Raw genomic sequence first — 18646 nt, forward strand, 5'->3', positions numbered from 1 at the left:
TTCTTGTTACAATCTATTTTAAAAAGCAACGTAGCCTAACAGGTGGTGCATTCAAGGCCGTAGCGGATTGCTTTTACAAAACTGTTACCATACAATACAAATATTGAATCCAAAAATGTGTAGCCTATTACAGTTTTTAAAATTTGCTTACCCACAGTGTTACCTTAGTCCTTGACGTTTGCCGCTGGCTCTGATGCCTCTGGTTAAACATGAGATATAATTCGTCCTGTGTATATCTAACCAAAGTGAAGTTTTTTTTGTTTGTTTAAATTGAGTGTTCAAGACCCAAGGACTTTTGTTGCACTTGGACCACGAATACACACACACACACACACACACACAAAAATGAATGGATTCGAGGAGTTTTGTGGTTGAAATGTAAAAAAGTAACAAATCCTTCCCTCTAGGGGTCAATTTGACCCCCTAGGAATTAATGGAATGCGAGGAATGCTTTAGGCTACACATAGAAAACCTAAAAATGCTCAAAATTCTAACTAAAAATGCTAAAACTTTACCAAAAAATTATTTCATGATGTCTACGTGTATCTGAATCATGATCTATGAATCATGATGTGAATGCATACTGAATAAAAACTGACTTTAGGACCCAGCGTACCAGCTCATTTGCTCCATACAGAGCTATAAGGCCATTTAGTGGCAAGAGTCATGAAATATCATGTTATATTATTTTTTTTCCACAAGAGGTCGGCAAAGACACCAAATGTAAGATATTTTGAGCAGAATTAAAAGGGGTATGCATGAAATTGTAAGTTATTTTGAATTCAATTTGAAAAAATTTGAGGTTTGTGCTTAAATTACTATTTATGTATTATTTATTGATCAAATCTAGTAATTTAAAGGCAAATAACATAAAATATAACATAAAATATCCAAAAATTGCATTAAAATAGAAAAAAAATTATATATATATATATATATATATATATATATATATTAAAAAAAGAAGCTTTCTGGAGAAAAAAAAAGTATAATTTTAGGGTTTCGGGTAATTTTTACCCATGAGGGAAATATGTTACAAAGTGCGAGGGAAGGATTAAGGTTAACTAATGAACATTATTGTACAGTGTTACCTAAATATTCCTTTTTGTCAAATCCATCAGACGTCAACTCCGTCAGGTTATGTCTGATGGAGTTGACCTGTAAGATGGTGGAGTTAACAAGTGCTCACAAAACTCTTTATAGTGATTTTTTTTGTGTGCAAATGGGGAATTATTCTAATGTTGTTTCATGATTTTATTTGCATATATATTTGATCTGATTTACATGCCTTACATAGCATCTTTACATCTACTTTCACCATGAAATCAAAATTGATGATTCTTATTTTCTTATGGAATACAGTTCTTATAATTAATAAATAATTTGTATAGGCCTACCTTTTTTCTTTTTACAATCTTTTTTCACATGACATCACAGCAATAGCAAACCCTGATGTCATGGAATACAGTTCTTATTATAAATAATTAGTTTGGTTAGTTAAAGTTTTAACTAAAATAAAATATAGTTTTATATTAAAAGTATATTAGCATCATGCTTTTATCTATTTTCACAATACAACTTTTAACACACTTTAAAATAATTGTACTTATTTTAGAAAAATATATTTTAGAAAAATATACAGTACTTGAAGTGAAAATTCGGTTAATTTTTTTAAAGTGTATTTTGCACTTTAATATATTTTAGATATATTTTTAACTGTGTGCTGAAAATAATCATTGCTCCAATACATTGAAAATACTTTCAAAATAAATTAGTATATTTTACAAAGTATAGCTAAGCAATATTTGTTTATTAATGTGCACGTGTGCAATTTGTAGTATTTGGAATAAGCCAAAGGTATTACTGAGCATATACTTTTTACTCAAATATAATACACTTATGGTATATTGGTATTTTTCAAAGACACTCTTAATGTATTTGTCATGTAGGCTACTTGTAACACAAATACAGTACACTTTAATATCACTAATCAAGCATGCAATTAGTCCCTGTACAGGCATACTTAAAGTATACTAAGTATACTTGAAGTTGTTCCAATTTAGCACACATAAGTACACTAGTCAAGTCAAGTCAAGTCATCCTCATTTATATAGCGCTTTTAACAATGTAGATTGTTTAAAAGCAGCTTTACATAGATAAACATATAATTTAAGGTAACAGAGATTGGTTTGTTTTTATAGTGGCTCTTGAAAAATGTTTTTTCCAGCTAAAGTTAGTTTTGATTGATTCACTTCCGTCTAAATGATCATTTGTTATTAAATTAGGGGCCGCTAAGACGACACCATTCTCTCTAAACAGACTTTAAACGTGAACCTGTGATAGACGCTGATGGCGTTCTAATGCGCATTAAGAATTGATTCTATAGTTATGTCTGTTTGAATATATGTGCGCAGGTTTGTAATTCCTTACAAACCATGCCTAAACAAACTACTTGTCTATAAATTTTGATGCAGAATTTTTATTTTATCTTATCACTTTGGCTAGGTACGCGAACCGACTAAACACTAAATACACTTAAAGTTATGCTTTACTACAACTTAATTAATTATCTAAAATATACTTAGTACAAAATTAGTTGTTCCAAAATAGCAGACTTCAAGTTAACTATCATTAACACATTTGAAGAATATTAAATTAGTCTGGCTGCAAATATAGCCTTGCCTACTTAGCATATTCTTTCACCAGGGTTGGACCGTGTTCTGCTTGCATTTAAACCACTTTGACCACCAGAGTGCGTATTTTTCAGCACTGGTGTCGCCAGTGTGCGGTGTTCCCAGTGCCTAGAATTATGGAATAATTTTCCTAAGCATTTTGTTCAGATGATTCGGAGTTTCGAAAAGCTCTGCTTCACTTGCTGACCGTTCCAAGATGGGGGCGCATATGCGGCATGACCGACAGGCCCAAATCAGAAACAACGACCACGCCGCTAAGCAACGCCCATTTCCGGGTATACCCGCAGTATGAGGAATGCCGACGTCAGTGTCAGCTGTTTTTACACAACATGCTCTCATGCCGGCAGGACATACTTTCACAATAATATAATGTGATGAGAAGAAGCAGTCCACTAGTCGACAATTGCATATCGACTATCGACTAACCATCGGATCGGGTGGAAGCTTTAACAGTGGCAGTAAGCAGGCTTGACTCTTATGGTGGATTTCCACGCCCAGCTCTCCTTCAATCGGATGAAATCGTACTGGCAGCCGTGCAGATAAGGTGTATGTTCTCTTCTCACTGCGGTCATGTTTCTGTTTTATTTGTTATATACGTTGATAGACTATATTTGCTCGTAGTGGTTTGATCGTGTGAGCTGATGTGTTTTTGACTTTGTTCACATTCCCGGGTCATTCTACACTTTCAGTGTGCAGATATTTTCTCTCACATTGATATGGAAAAACTGATATAAACTCTGTTGTGAATTAATTTTTTTTCAATACTTACTTACATTTTTTTTACATTTTGAAAGTCTATTATAAACAGAATGTAAATGCGTATTGTTCTTATAATGCAGGCAGTTACACATTTTTGAAATTTATAAACTTAGCAATTTATCGTTAAATATTGTCTTTGACAATGAAATGAGTGGAATTTATAAAACATTGTGTTACAATTTGCATGTAAATATTTTGTATGAGTTGGCTACTTTTTGAATTAATCATTTATTTTCACCAGTGTTATTCTCTTATGTAATTTGTGATTGGTTGTTAATCAAATTGTCTTTGAAAGTATCCATAATTTAATGAAGAAAACCATGTAAAACACTGACATAAGAACACGACAGCCAATGATAAATAATATATTTATGTTTCAAAAATGCAATTATTTAATTTGACCTAAAAAAAGATTAATCTAGAAGAGAATTTTGATTGAGAAAAATAAAATCAGATGGAAATGTGACGCAGTTGTAGAATGCCCCCCTTGACTATCAGAGTAAGATAACATAAGTTACACACCATATCACATGTCTGGCAATTCAGCTGTTGATCTTGTGAGTTTATTAATTAGGCTGTCACTTTTGTATCCATCCTCTTTTGGTTAGGTGCTGTTCTTATAAAACTTACTAATTTGAGATTGCTTATTTGACATTTTAATGTGCTGATTTTCCCTGATCAAGTGTGTATATGAAATGTATCACATCTTTTGAAATATTTTCCATGATAGCTATGACAATTGATTGGTCCAAAGAACAAAACAACAACACCAACAACAACAATTAATGTTAGTGCAACCTTCTTGTCTGTGTGATAAGAACAATTCAAGCAGATGATGTTAACACTTTTGTGGCTTTTTAAAGGTTTGAAGGTCAGACACAGGTAATAATGGCCTTTATGTAATGTGACACTCCCTTGCTACAAAATGACTGATACTGATGTGGCCAAAACTGTCAAGGCCAATAATGATCTCTTATAATCTTTAATGATTCATGATGAACTCTTGCCTAATGCAGGCTGTTTATAGATGTCTTTTAGTCTAGCCCCTGCTTACTCTCACTTGCTTTTAATGATAAGAAGGGGATTAACCACTTTTTTTTTGTCTAATATGATTATCAATTAGTTAAGCTCTACTGATGCTAGTTAGTAGGCTCTTGTAGGTTTTGTTATTTGTTTGGCTTGGTTCAGAACATGCTGGGTGAAAAGATCCACATGCTCAATATAATTACTGTGTACAGCGTAATTACACACACACACACACACACACACACACACACACACACACACACACACACACACACACACACACACACACACACACACACACACACACACACACACTCTCACTCTTTCCTCTGCTGTTCTTGGCTAACTCCGATATCTGATCTGATCTCCATAGATAATTCATGCTTTGGCCTCTCTGGCAGGGTTTGTGATGGTTGGGTGTGGTTTGTGCAGTAGTCTGGACAAGCCAGAGGATGTCTGTGCATGGTAAAGAAATGTCCCAGTTGTGCTATCAGTGCGTAGATAAATTTGGTCAAAATGTTTTATGCTCTGCTGCTTTGGCAACCTATTAGTTTGGTTCCAAAACCAAGTGAGCTGCATACCTAGCATTTTAAGTGATCATTTTAAGACAGGTATTTAGCATCTTTGACAGTAGGGGAAGGCATTAAGATCAATATCATCATGATAACAATAGGTTTTTTTTCTTCTGGAAATCATTTTGAGACTCCCAAATTTTTGATATTAGTGAATAATCACAATTCATAAATAAACCTCAAGAAACATTAAAAGAAGCTTCATGCTTCTTTCTTATATCATATGTTTGTGTACAAATCACATCATACTAATTCATTCGAAATAGCCACTTTTAGGCCTAATGCATGGATCCAATATTGGCACATTTGTTTTACCTCGCTCAGTTTTACTTTGCTAGCATTAAGTGAGTAATCATTACCCATCCAATTACCATTTTTGTATATTAAGTCTGTAAACAAACTAAACGTTACAATACAAACTTCCTACACTTATAATTGGTTGTTTATTTAGAGTTGGGAATGTTTCCTGCTTATTGAAAGTAAGAGCAAGTTATGTTAATTTTCCTATAAAGTAGCGAAACATCAGCTCAGCTGATGGACAAAGACATGTTCATTTTGAATACAGATTTCTATGGCCTTTTACAGTTATTTATTGTGGTTATGTAATTATGTTGTATTTGGATGTTTATTAGATGGTTTGCATTAATTCACAGTACTTCCTGGTTGCAGTAAGGATAGCAACATAAAAGTTACCTTTAAAAGTGTATAACCTTTATTTCAACAATATATCAAATACTTAATTCCTGTGTGTTTTAACATGCTAGTAAAAAGTCAGCATCTGAAGACGCTGACCTATGAAAAGGCATCAGAAATTAAAAAAGAAATGCTTTACAATTTATTACAAATATATGTAAAATAACAATAACAAAACAAATCAAAACATGGTTTTCTTGCATTTCCGGGTTATTGGCTTGCATGTAAACGGGTAAGATGGGTAATTTCAATAAGCTGATTTTTTGTAGTTATTAGTGTAATGGTGTGCATGTATAGGTTATCATTGAAGGGAAAATTCATTCAAAAGTGTCAAGACATTTTCCACGAGAATGTCAAGCCATCAATCCATGACCTCAAACATAACAGAGTTTGGGTGATGCAACAAAGCAATAACACAAAGCAAATAAGTAAATCAATTAAAGAATGGTTGAAAAAGATTCATGTTTTGGAATGGCTAAGTTAAAGTCCTGACCATAACATAACTGAGATGAGATGGCATGACCTGATATTTGATTTAATGAGGGCAATTGTCCAAAATTCACCCTCATTGTTGTGATAGTCTTATAAGCAGCCACAGAAAATGTTGGTTGGTTGTTGCTGCAAAAGGAAGATCTACAAGTTACTATATTTACTTACTATTTTCTCTCAGGCACATTTTTTGATGTGGGTTTGTGTGCATTATTTGCACATTGGCCTAGTTATTGTGACTTGTTTGTTTGGTTCAGACAAACTATGCAAACTTTACTTGATCCTGCTTTGTTGCCCCATTGTCTGCAGGTGATTTTTTCAGATCAGGTGCTCTGAAATAGAGCAAGTCAATCCACAAAGGTAGCAACAAAATAAGGGAAAAAAGCACCTGCAGGTGGCTTTTAAATGTTCTTTACATATTGTATGTACTTTGTTTTCCCAGCATTTCATGGGCCATTAAATATGTACAACAAAGGCAATAACCATGTAAGATTCCGAGCCTTTTAGCTCTTTTTCCAGCCCAAGAGGTGCAGGCAGGGGCAAAAAAAAAAAAGATATAGCTGGAAGCAAAGAAAATGACGAGATTATATTGAACATTTTTATTTGCATCTTTCTCAGTGTCTGTTTAGATGGAAGACATAGACTGTAGATTTTAAATCCACCAATCTGTTGAAAACGAAATGGCACACTAGCATAGATGTAAAACACCAACACATTTTATACACAATGATAACAGCACAGAGGAGGATCAATGGAATCACTTTCAGAATTTATTTTTTATTTTTTCATTGTACGATTTTGGGCTGTCCCAGACATAAGATGACCAATCGTGGTTGATTTCTGTGGCTCCTAAACGGTGGTCCTATGTTGTACAGTGAGAGAGGTTCAAAGACAGCTGTTTGCATAGTCTTGTTACCAAACTGTGATAATTTTATGACGGTGTCAGAAATTTAGCATGCTCATCTCACAGTGTTTGCTGCTACGACCTACGTGTTCTGACTAGCCATTAAAATTGCAACATGAAATTGCATATTGATCAATGCGACATGGTGCTAAAACTTAAAACTACTTACCACAAGCTCCACTTACAAAATTGGGATGCCAAGTTGGCCTCTTTTCCCTAGCCATGACCGCATCCATATTCTCCTATTTTGCTTCCTCCTCTATTTTCAGTGCACATAAAAACCACAATTGCTAAAGTGCAATTCATCTTGCTCTATTTGTTTGTCACTAGCGCATACTGATGACGTATTCTTCTGACTGCATTGTAGCACAAGTAGGCTAACTGTCTCCAAATATTCTGTTTCTCCCCCCAATATTCAGATTGGTAGTCGACTGATATGGGTTCAGTGTTTGAATATTATGACATTTGATCCCCCATTCTGAAATTTTGGTGTCATTCTTGCCAACAGCTACTGAGGTTCACTATGGACTAAACCATTTGATAAGGCCAGAGAGGTGTGTGATGAGATTGAGAATGAAGCCGCAAAGTTTATTTTCATTTGGGAAGTCAACATAGATAGTGCTTGTTTAAATGTTTCTGTGGTGCTTTGCAAGTTGAAAGAAAAAAATGGAGTGATTAATTTTTTCTTTGTCTAATTAAGATTGAAAACTAGCCAATGTACAATTTTCAGTTATGCTCTTTTTGCAGTGCCTTAATAATATAGTTCACCTAAAAATTAACGTTTGTTTATGCATACTCATGCCATTCAGAACACTTTTCCCCCTCATCACTCTTCCATAAAAGTGATTGTCAAAGTCCAAAACTGAGTGTTTTTTTGTTTTTTTGTTGTTGACTAAAGTTGTTTAAGGATGTGTACATTATAATCTTATTTAGCAATATTGTTCTGTTGATTATAAAAAAAAGGTTTGGGAGATAATGTGATGAAAGGAACATCATCTGAGATGATGTGGATTTTAGATGTGTATGATATGATGATCTTGTGACTATGAGATACTTCCTTTTTCATTGAGGCTGGAGGGTGCATCATCTCTGATACAAATCAGATCTGTTGACCGCTACATATAATTTTCAGACGATTTTTGGAAACAAAGCTGTAAGAGCTGTGTGATATGTAACACCTCAGTTGAAGGTGACTTGCGGGGTGCCACCTCTAATGATCTGTCAGTGTTTTCACCTTTAGCAGGACTATAGGCTTACACCACCACGTCTACACTGGACGTGACGCATCTTTTGATTAAAATGTTCTTTATTTAGTCAGTATGACATTGTCACATTCACACATATCATCATAATATGTCCAATGCAGGCTCATTGACAAAACATGCCTGCAGCAACATTTCAGCAACAAACAAAACAAACAAAATTATATTATAATTACATTGCTTATTGTACGTTTCAAACACTTTCAAAGTGAAATGTCCAGTGAGTGGTACTAAAAGTGTCATCAGTTTTACCTGAAACAGATGAGCATGAATCTGGCAATGTTATATTTCGTTGGTTGCTGTAAGTATTGTGGCAGTCAGGAAAGGAAATATCCAGTGAGTGTCACTAAAAGGTTAATGCTCTATCACATTTGAAAATAATGTACCACCTACACTAAGCCCTGCCCTAAACCTAACCTATAGTGTAAAAAAAGCAAATGTAAGATAAAAGTGCATTTGTTGAAGCAACCATGTCATGGCATGTAGCACTTTTATTGTGACTTGTGCCTCACATATGCATACTCAAGTGCAATGCTGGATTGCAAGTGCAATGCTGTACCAGGTGAGCGACCAAGCAATTTCACTATGTTAAAAAAGTCATACATCTAGAGCTAATTATGTGATGCAAACATCAAAATATATTTTTGCAAATCATGCACTATGGTGAAAGTGTTTTGATGTCACACTCACAACATAGCATTGGGCTCGGAACTGCGTGGAATTAAGTAGTTATTTATCAATAATCTGCCCCTCTAATCATAATTTGTGTGAAAGGGAATAAAAATTGTTGGTGTTTTACTGCCACTGGTGTTCATTTCAGCTGGAAATTGTTAGCCTAGAAATCTAGACGCACCCTAGCGGCAGCAAATGTAATTTGCAGACAGGGTTGTCTAGCAACTCTCCGCTGGCTTGCGAGCTGGAAAAACCAAACTCTAGTCAGGCCAATCACATCACGTATAGAGTCGGTGGGCGGGCTTAACATACTGACGACAGAGTTGCGATGGTTCCTCGTGAATTCTCTGCTACTTGAAAACAGAGAAGATGACTGCTGCTGCTGGCCAACAGCGGTCTTTCGAATCGGCTTTGGCCGCGACTCTAGACGCTTTTTTTTTAGAAAAGAACAAAGAACGGCACTGAAGTCAGTCGCTCTGACTACGTCACCACCTTCGTTGCTCTGGTTGGTTGTAGTGCTATCCTATTGCGTGCCGAGGGAATTTGAAAGACAACCGTTTATCCTGCCCCTCAGATTGAGCACTGCCAATGGTGTGTTCCCAGACCCAACATCTTGATGTGGGTCTGGCTTGTCAGGCTAGTGAATTGTAAGTATAGGGTTAGTTGTAAGTTATGTTTTGCCAAGGCATATTATATTATTTTATTTTGTTCAAATGAAATATTCCTTTTTTGTTGAAATATTCCTCATCATCGCGATCATTATCTGTATGCCTTAGGCTAAACTTTTAACCTTTCACACCTGTAATGGAAGACAAACTCTTTTCTGTGACAGGACTGTAACCGTCTAAAAGGTTGTGGTTAGAGTTTCAAAGAAGCATGAGCATGAAAAGTAAAAGCACATGCATGCATCAAACAAGTCAAGACAAGGAAGAACTTGTTATTAAGGGCGTGATGTAAAGTTGAGATCAACTAATTACAGTTGTCGAGCAACATCACAAATTGCCATTTAATACAGAATATCCATATTTTAAATGTCACAGGAATGTAAATTAATAATCTAATCTTTTGTTTTGCATCCATACATTTTCAAATAAAAAGTAAATGAAAGTAAATAAATAAACAAGTTTAATTTAAGTATTTAATTGAAAAAAGTGACATCTGATTAATTTTATTATCAAATATAGGAATTGTAGGATTATACAATGTAAACATTGTTTTGAAGGCTTACCAATTATGATTATATTGCTACTGTTACAGGTTATATACTGCATGTTATACATGCTGTATGTATAGCATAATGTATGCTGTACAGTGCATAACATACACACTATATTAACTCAGCAAAAAAAAGTTTTGCGTTAGTTTCCATGGCAATGACATTGGGTTGATAGGACTGTGACAATAACAACATGGAGGTGTTTGCAATGTTGTTTTAGAATATGACACTGTGTAGTAGCTGCAGCACTGGACTACTAATAAGCTATGATTGACATGCATGAACCAAGTCATATTGCATGACTACAAGTGTGATATTGCTCATATATGTATTTACTGTTCACTCACTAGCCACTTTATTAGGTACACCTTCTGAGAACTAGGTTTGACCCCCTTTTGCCTTTAGAACTTTAATTCTTCATGGCACAGATTCAACAAGGTGCTGGAAACATTTCTCAGCAATTCTGGTCCATATTATTACTGACATGACAACATCACATAGTTGCTATAGATTTGTTAGCTACACATCCATGATGCAAATCTAAATTGGCTACTAAATTGGGACTAAGGGACACAAAGATTGTCAGCAAAATGTCCCTGTGATGATGTTCGGCTGGATTGCCTTCGAGTGTCTCTAGAGGGCGCTCAACCCCTGCACTGCCTTCCTTTGGACTGTTCACGCACACACCCTGAACTGATTACGCACACACCTGTTTCCATTGATCACTCTCACACCTGCATCTAGTTCCACACGCAGCTCCACACACATTTATACTCCACTCTCACTATCACCCAGTTGCGAAGTCTTGTATTACTGTTGTGAGCATTAAGGCGGGCATACACTGTGCGATGTCTGTGCGATTTCAGCAAGGTATCTACTCACACTGAACGAGTAGATCGCATGCGATATAAAGCCAAAGCTCAGGATTTAAGTGCTCACACTATACGGTCCGAACGTCGAGCTGCGACTTGACTGCACACACTATACGTGTGAAATATGTGTGATAAACCCCCGTGCTGGGTTGGTAGACGATATCATGTATCCAGAGATATTGTCAAAACAAGCATCAGTTATCAATATCAAGATGATTTAGCACTTCCAATTTATGTATTAAATTATTATTAGTATTATTGTATTAGGGAAGGCTAATTTTATTATTAAATTGATCTGCTATTATAATTAATTTGCCACGCAATAATTTCACAGCACATCGCCGCAATGCGCTTTGAGGATAATAAATAAAAGCTTACTCCTCGAGGAATAATAATAATATAATTATATGCCTATAATTCATTATAATCGACCTAAATGTTTTAGACAATTTTCAATGAGGATCATCTTTGAAAATTGTCTAAAACATTTAGATCGATTAGGCTACAATGAATTATAGGCATATAATTATAGTCTATAATATGTCCGAACCCTGCAATAATTAGTCATCAAAGAAAAATTAAAAACAGGTTTATTTCAAAAACATTGTTTAACAAATTAATAAAAGAGGCACGGTGCTACATCGCAGCTTGGAAGACGTGGGTATTAACTGGACAAACTGGAGGTAAGCAGCAGTAATGTGTAGCTAATTTGAACTACAGAATTTAAAGAGTTCCCTCTTTTCGTTTTTTTTTTCTGCAGATTGAAATGGTTAAAATCTGTTTTCGCGCAGGCGCAGTGAGGGATAAAACACTGAGTTTAGGGCAATCGGTTCGTAGCTCTGCTTCAACTGTGCGATATAGTCACGAGGAGCGACCAAAATTTCTGACATGCCAGAAATTCATCCGACCATCCGATTGCCGATCGGGAGAGGTTAATCGCCTCTCGTTTCCCCTTGTATACTGCACGAACACTGCACGACAAACGACGCACGACAAAGCTGAAAATCGGCCCGACCCGAAAAAGAGTCGCACGAGTCAGAATTCGGCTCAAAATCGGACGAAATTCGCACAGTGTATGCCTGCCTTTACCGAGCGTTTTCCCTGTCTAGTCTGTTCCAGTCTGTGTATCTGACCCATCGCCTGTTTCCTGGATTTCGTCTCGTCAGCTGCCTGCCTCTGACTTCCCGCCTGGTTACCAGACTCTGTGTTTTGCCTTGTCTCCTATACTGTGTCTGCTGTCTGTGACCATTGCCTGTCTGACTACCCTGTAAATAAACTCACGCTGCATTTGGATCCCTCTGAGTCTGGTGTTTCATGACAGGCCCTCACACTATTACACCACCATTATCCTGAACTGTTGATACAAGGCAGGATGGATCTATGCTTTCATGTTTATGCCAAATTCTGACACTATCTGAATATCGCAGCAAAAATGAGACTCATAAACCAGGTAACATTTTTCCAATTTTCTATTGTCCAATTTTGGTTAGCCTGTGTGAATTGTTGCTTTAGAACCATGTTCTTAGCTGACAGGAGTGGCATCGGTCTGGTCTTCTGCTGCTGTAGCCGTGTTGTCTGTTTAGAGATGCTCTTCTGCATATTCGCTTGGTTATATGAGTTACTGTTGCCTTTTTATCAGCTCGATCCAGTCAGGCCTCCTCTGACCTCTGGCATCAACAAGGCATTTTATCCCACACAACTGCCGCTCACTGGATATTTTCTCTTTTTCAAACCATTCTCTGTAAACCTTAGAGATTTTGTTGTGGGTGGAAATCCCAGTAGATCAGCAGTTTCTGAGTCACTTATCACCTTAAGCAAAGCCACATTAAGAGTAGATTATTTATATTGTGATTGTATTGGTAGTCATTATAATGTCTTCATGGGATGCTGTTTTTACGTGTATAGGTCTTTAATTCTCGTGAGTTTCAGAGGGTGACCTCGCATAGCGCAACTACACGTCATCCTGTAGAGGAAGATGGTGGTCTATGGGGAGCGAACAGACCGTCAAGGGGCGATTGTTTGCACGTTCATATCAAACCCCGGGATTTTTGAGTGGACTAAGTTTCTGGGACCGAAATATTTTAGTGGATTTTTTATCTGTCTCATTGTGGAGCTTGGCATTTTTTGGATTGGATGGCTCACCTTTGAGGATATAAAACAGACACGGTCTTCACGAAGCTGCGCACGGACTTTATCTGCCTTATCGGTGAGACTGATTCAAACTTTGCATCCGCATGCTGGACTGAAAAACTATTTGCCCACACATCCACATTCATATGAAAACACACACACACACACACGCTGGGTTGATTTTGTCTTTGTAAGCTTTATAAATCTGTTATATTCACTTTGGTGCTTCAACAAATTGTGTGTGTAACTATTTTGCCTCCTTTATTTACTTCCTTAAAAAATATTGGGGTTGAATAATTAAAATTTCAATGTAGGCTATACATACATACACACACACATATATATACACACATATAAATATATATATTTGTGCTGTCAATCGATTAAAATTTAAATTTAAATTTAAGTGAACTTTTGTGAATCTTCACATGAACTCATTATAATAAATGTCACATATACTTATGCCCGGCCTATTTTTTTCCTATTGGCCCTGTCAGACCAGTTCAGATTTTTACTTGCCCTGTCATAATACACAACAAGTTATTGTTTTCATTGTTTTTGACCATGTAACCTTGTAAACAGTGCTTTAAATGGATGGATTTCGATGACATCACTCTGCACTTCAGCTTCTCATCAGATTTTCTGTCCAATCAAATGCTCTCTAGAATCTGAAGTGCCCCCTTCCCTACATTACAAATAGGCGCTGAAGCTGTGGCTAAAATAGGTCAGTTGTTCACACATTTAATATATGGTTAAAGGCACAAAGTGCATTGAATAGGGGAGAGGAAACGATTCAGACAGTGTAAATACTCTTTCCATGGGGCGAATGCTGTAACGTTAACACAGTCTGCTCCAGTCCAGAGACACAATAGCACAGAGTGGATGTATGCGAGTTGGCGCAGACCAGAAAACCTATCTGCCCCATTTGAATTGTGCAAAGAAAGCTATATTTTAAACATAGAGGGGATATTTATCAATATGGAGGGGATTAGGATGTGAAACTGCAGCTTTACCGAGCTCAATGGCTCTGGCCGAGCTGTGATATAAACGAAACACAATTGGCTATTTTAAAAAGGGGGAGGAGCTGTTCAATATGTCTTCCTGTTTCGGTGTAAATTTCATCAACCCATTGAATAATGCTGGTCCTTTCAAGGCAATTTAGAGGACCTTTAATGACAGACAGGAGCAAGTTTAGGCTATTAGGCTGCTGTCACTTTAAGACATGCCGCAGATGACACGGATCTGACATAGATCCCATTTTCTCACAACTCTTTACGTTCATTTAAGACTTCATTTAACTCATTTAAGACTGTGCTTGGGAGGATACTCGACAAAACGAGCATTTTTTTCCGTAATTTTGTGTGTTTTTGTCCGTTCAAGCACTGTCTGAAGCGGCTTTCTGTGCGCACGAGTGTTAGTGACAGAAGATTCACAAACGCGCCAGTACTGCACTGAGTTTTCTTTTGTGTTTTATTGTGCTTTAAAGGCCTAAAAGCATTTGCATAAATAAGAGCGTGGTCATATGATGTAACGCTAGCCAAAGGATGATGGGGAAAAACAGATGCTGTGCTATATTTTTAATGCGTTAGCCTAAACTAAAAAAATGAATCGCGTGCGTTAATGCGTTAATTTTGACAGCCGTATTTTATATATATATATAAAAATATAAATCTATATCAGTGAGTATGTCTATGTATCATAATTTCAAGCAAACTGTATATGTCTGTCATTCTGTCTTATTATAGTCAATCTTTGACACAGTATTTGATGTCTCATGCATGTGTCCATGTGTCATTTTATAAACATGGGTGTTCCTGGGATTTTGACTGCAAACACATTCACTCACTTGGTTCAACAGACAGTACAAACGCAAATAGTGAGGGAAAGCAAACGTGAGTCTTAGCGGTTGATAAATAGCTCTAGTAGTTGTATCTCATTTTGCAATGTGGAAGTAAGCTGTTTTTTTTGTAATGTGCGAGTTTCGATTCACTGGTAAATAACTCAGCATAACAAAGTGCCGTAAATGGTAAAACTATTTGCACTACAATCCGTTGTGCTTATTAATTATAATAAAATTAAAATAATATGATAACATTTTAAAGTTTGCAATATAAAGCAGGATAATGGTATGTTTTACCATTGTAAAATGTATGGTATGCTTTTTTCAGGTGAAATAACTATGGTTGTGAAAAGTGAATGACAGACACATTCAAGATACAACTGGCTTTGCCCGCTCTTTCGTGAAAAATAAGGTGGATAGTCTTATATCTTTAATCATTCAATCCACTGGGTTGCACAGCATCACTTTTTTTTAATGACTCAACAGGATAAAAGAGAACTTCCTGGAATATTTGCATGACTGTATTCCTTGTCTCACGTGCTCTTGTATATATAGACTTAAAATAAAGGAGAGACCTGAAACATATCTCCAGACCAGAATAACGTAGATATTTAGGGGTTGGCTCTCAAAATCGATGTCATCTAATGTCATTATATTTGGGCACACAATGGCTCAGTGTACACCTCTAAACAAGAAGGTCATTGACTCAAAAGGCCAGCACTCCCTAAAGTGGATAAGGAAGATGGATGAATGGATGGATGATTTTGATACAAAGATTTTGACACAAAGCAAAAGATGAGATTATTCATAACAACCGAATAACAGTGGACAGTGCAAAAACAGCCTCATTTTATGTAGCTTAACACTAAAACAGTTAAACTATATATATATTTTTTTATCATAATAAAACAAAATACATCAGATTATTATATTAATGCTGCATATAAAGTTGCTTGCTCACCCTAAAATAACTTGTGCTAGTATAGTGCTTAATACACTTCTATAGGGGCTTTCACACTTGGTAGTTATAGGAACTAATCACCAGGATGGTTGCCCAAGAACTAAATGTTCCCCTATGGCCATTTTCATGGTTGCATTTGCACCGGCAGAACTCTGAAGTGTCGCAAGACGGCCAACAGCGACGTCATTTAAGAATGGTATTCAACAACGTCAATAACTGGAGAATGGAGGACGCTGTGATCTAAGCTGAGGTTTTGTTGTGTGTCATATGGGACTTTTGATAACAGAGATGGAATGTAGACGTATAAGTAATGCGATGGAAAGAGCAAAAAGGAGGATTAAGACAATTTTAATGTTTCGCTTGGTTCCTTTAAAGTCGCTTTGGATTTCATCCGTGGCGTAAAGGTTGGACTTCGCCGTTGCAACAGATTCATTGTGCAGTCAGCTTCATTGATAATAACAGAGATGTGTGAGATTGCGATTAACTGATGTCAGCTTTTTAGGAGCAACAGCAACCTGTGCTTAAAAAAAAGAAGAAGTAAAAATCGAGAATCGAATCGAACCGTGACCTTAGAATCGAAAATGTAATCGAATCGAGGATTTGGAGAATCGTGACACCCCTAGAGGAAACGGAACAAACCATCGTGTCTGCATTCACACGTCCCACAAAACCTCGCCCACTGTCATTATTCCCCTTCCTCTCTCCAGAATTGCTAAACCTCGCCCACTGTCATTATTCCCCTTCCTCTCTCCAGAATTGCTGCATGTAGCTGTGTGTTTTTGCGATACAGTCGAGTGCGAAGTACAAAGTAAATATACTGAAATGTTTGCCTTCGCACCCGAACCATTAATTTTCTGTGGAGAATGCACATTTTTCCTAGCCTGGCTCCGCCCTCCTACGCACTTCCGCTCAATTTCATTTTCCTTCAGTACTACGTCTGGGATTGCGCTGTAGACTTTGGTTTTCTCCAATCAATTTTTTACCGGGCCAATCAGCGAACAGAGGGAGTGGCTGAGAACGATGACGTTGATGTCGACTCGTGCGTTATTTTGAGTTGTAGTTCAAAATAAGAAAGATGCGAGCGAAGCCATTCGGTCCGTTGTGGCAACGCTGCCGAATATCAAGAAGTTAAAGCCGGAGCAAGAACAATCTTTGCTTAGTTTTGTGTTTATGGCCATCCTCCCACTGGGTTCGGGAAAAGACATATGTCACGACCAAACGTTATCGATTGGTTATGGCAGATTGAGTGACTCTGGGCAGATCCAATAGTTTTAGACTTCAATAGAATACCCGCCTACAAGGAAGTTAACGCTTGTCAATGGAGCGGTGCCAGACTCTCTGTACAAATGAAATGTACGAGAGTCTGGTAGAACCAGGCTACATTTTTCCCAGCACAGCTTGTAACGTTCTTGGACACATACGTTTATCTGTACCGTTTCCATTACAGCATCTATCCACATATATTTAGCGAGATTTGTAAAATATACCTCGACTGAAAACTGTTTTTTAAAAGAAAACCCACCACTTCAGGTCGACTTTGCATCGGATCCATCCTTTTTTTAAAAAATTTTTATCGAGATCCGATCTGTTATCAAGATACGGAAACCACTTGATGCGGACAGGTGTAAACACACCGTGTCCTGATTGGCCTATCATCCGATCTGCTTGATCGGATCACGGTGATCGCATGTTAATGCCAAGTTTAAACGCAGCTTGGGACTATCCCGTGCCGCTCACACTGATTGGCAGTGTGAAGAATCAGATCTGGCTTAACTGTTGTGTTTTAGCAAATTATCAAGGACCTTTTTGATTAATTCACTGAATTAATGTTTTGTGCGTAAATGTATAATGTGTGAATAATTTAGTGTTCCCACATATTCTTAAACATCAAATTAAATATAACTGTTATATTCTTAATATTTTTCTTTTGAAATTTGACTTTGATTTCACTAAAACATTAGATGATCAATTAAAACAATTTTGGTATGTGTAACATCAACTGATTAATAACTTATTCAACATCAAAGATTTACATTAAAAAATAACATTACAGTTCATCAACAGTAAGACTGAAGGCAAAACTGATTGGTAAAGACAAGATGAGGTCACTGGACTTCTTGGGTGGACAGTGATAGGACATGGGGGATCCACGAGGGACAGATCCAAATGTAGATGGCGTCAGCTCCATCTCAGCAACCCCATCCAATACAACAGTCATGAGAGGCTGGGGCTGCACCTGGCTTAATTTGCTTCCAGATGCCATCATATATGGATCTGGCAGTGGTCCTAGACAAAAGTGCAAAGAGATACACAAGATTGTTGGTCACACAAAAGAAAAGTTAGACATGAGTGCTTAACTACATTTTATTCATTGTATCTGCGGTAACCATAATGATGTTAGTCATAACATAAAAAAAATAAAAATTTAACTCACTCTCACAAAGCAACAATCAAACAGTTAAGAAATTAATCACCTGTATATTCCTTGTACAGTGTGGACCTCAGACCATTCTTGCCCACTGTTTTGGGGTTCCCACTGTTTTTTAGGCTTCCACCA

At 36.8% G+C, this 18646-nt stretch overlaps 1 protein-coding gene across 4 annotated transcripts in view; it reads left to right on the plus strand.

Annotated features, from left to right (window-relative positions):
• The first annotated feature begins 2976 nt into the window (after positions 1-2976).
• ccser2b (coiled-coil serine-rich protein 2b) overlaps positions 2977-18646 on the plus strand; it is a 125273-nt gene continuing 109603 nt past the window's right edge. For 3 of the 4 annotated variants that reach the window (XM_077205912.1, XM_077205913.1, XM_077205915.1), the window contains exon 1: positions 2977-3237. The gene's annotated coding sequence lies outside the window, so the exon portion shown is untranslated. The remainder of the gene's footprint in view (positions 3238-18646) is intronic. The other variant, XM_077205914.1, reaches the window with a different exon arrangement.

This window comes from Siphateles boraxobius, unplaced genomic scaffold (assembly GCF_051911475.1).
Source record: "Siphateles boraxobius isolate OS27281-9 unplaced genomic scaffold, OSU_SipBor_1 55, whole genome shotgun sequence".
Lineage (NCBI taxonomy): Eukaryota > Metazoa > Chordata > Actinopteri > Cypriniformes > Leuciscidae > Siphateles > Siphateles boraxobius.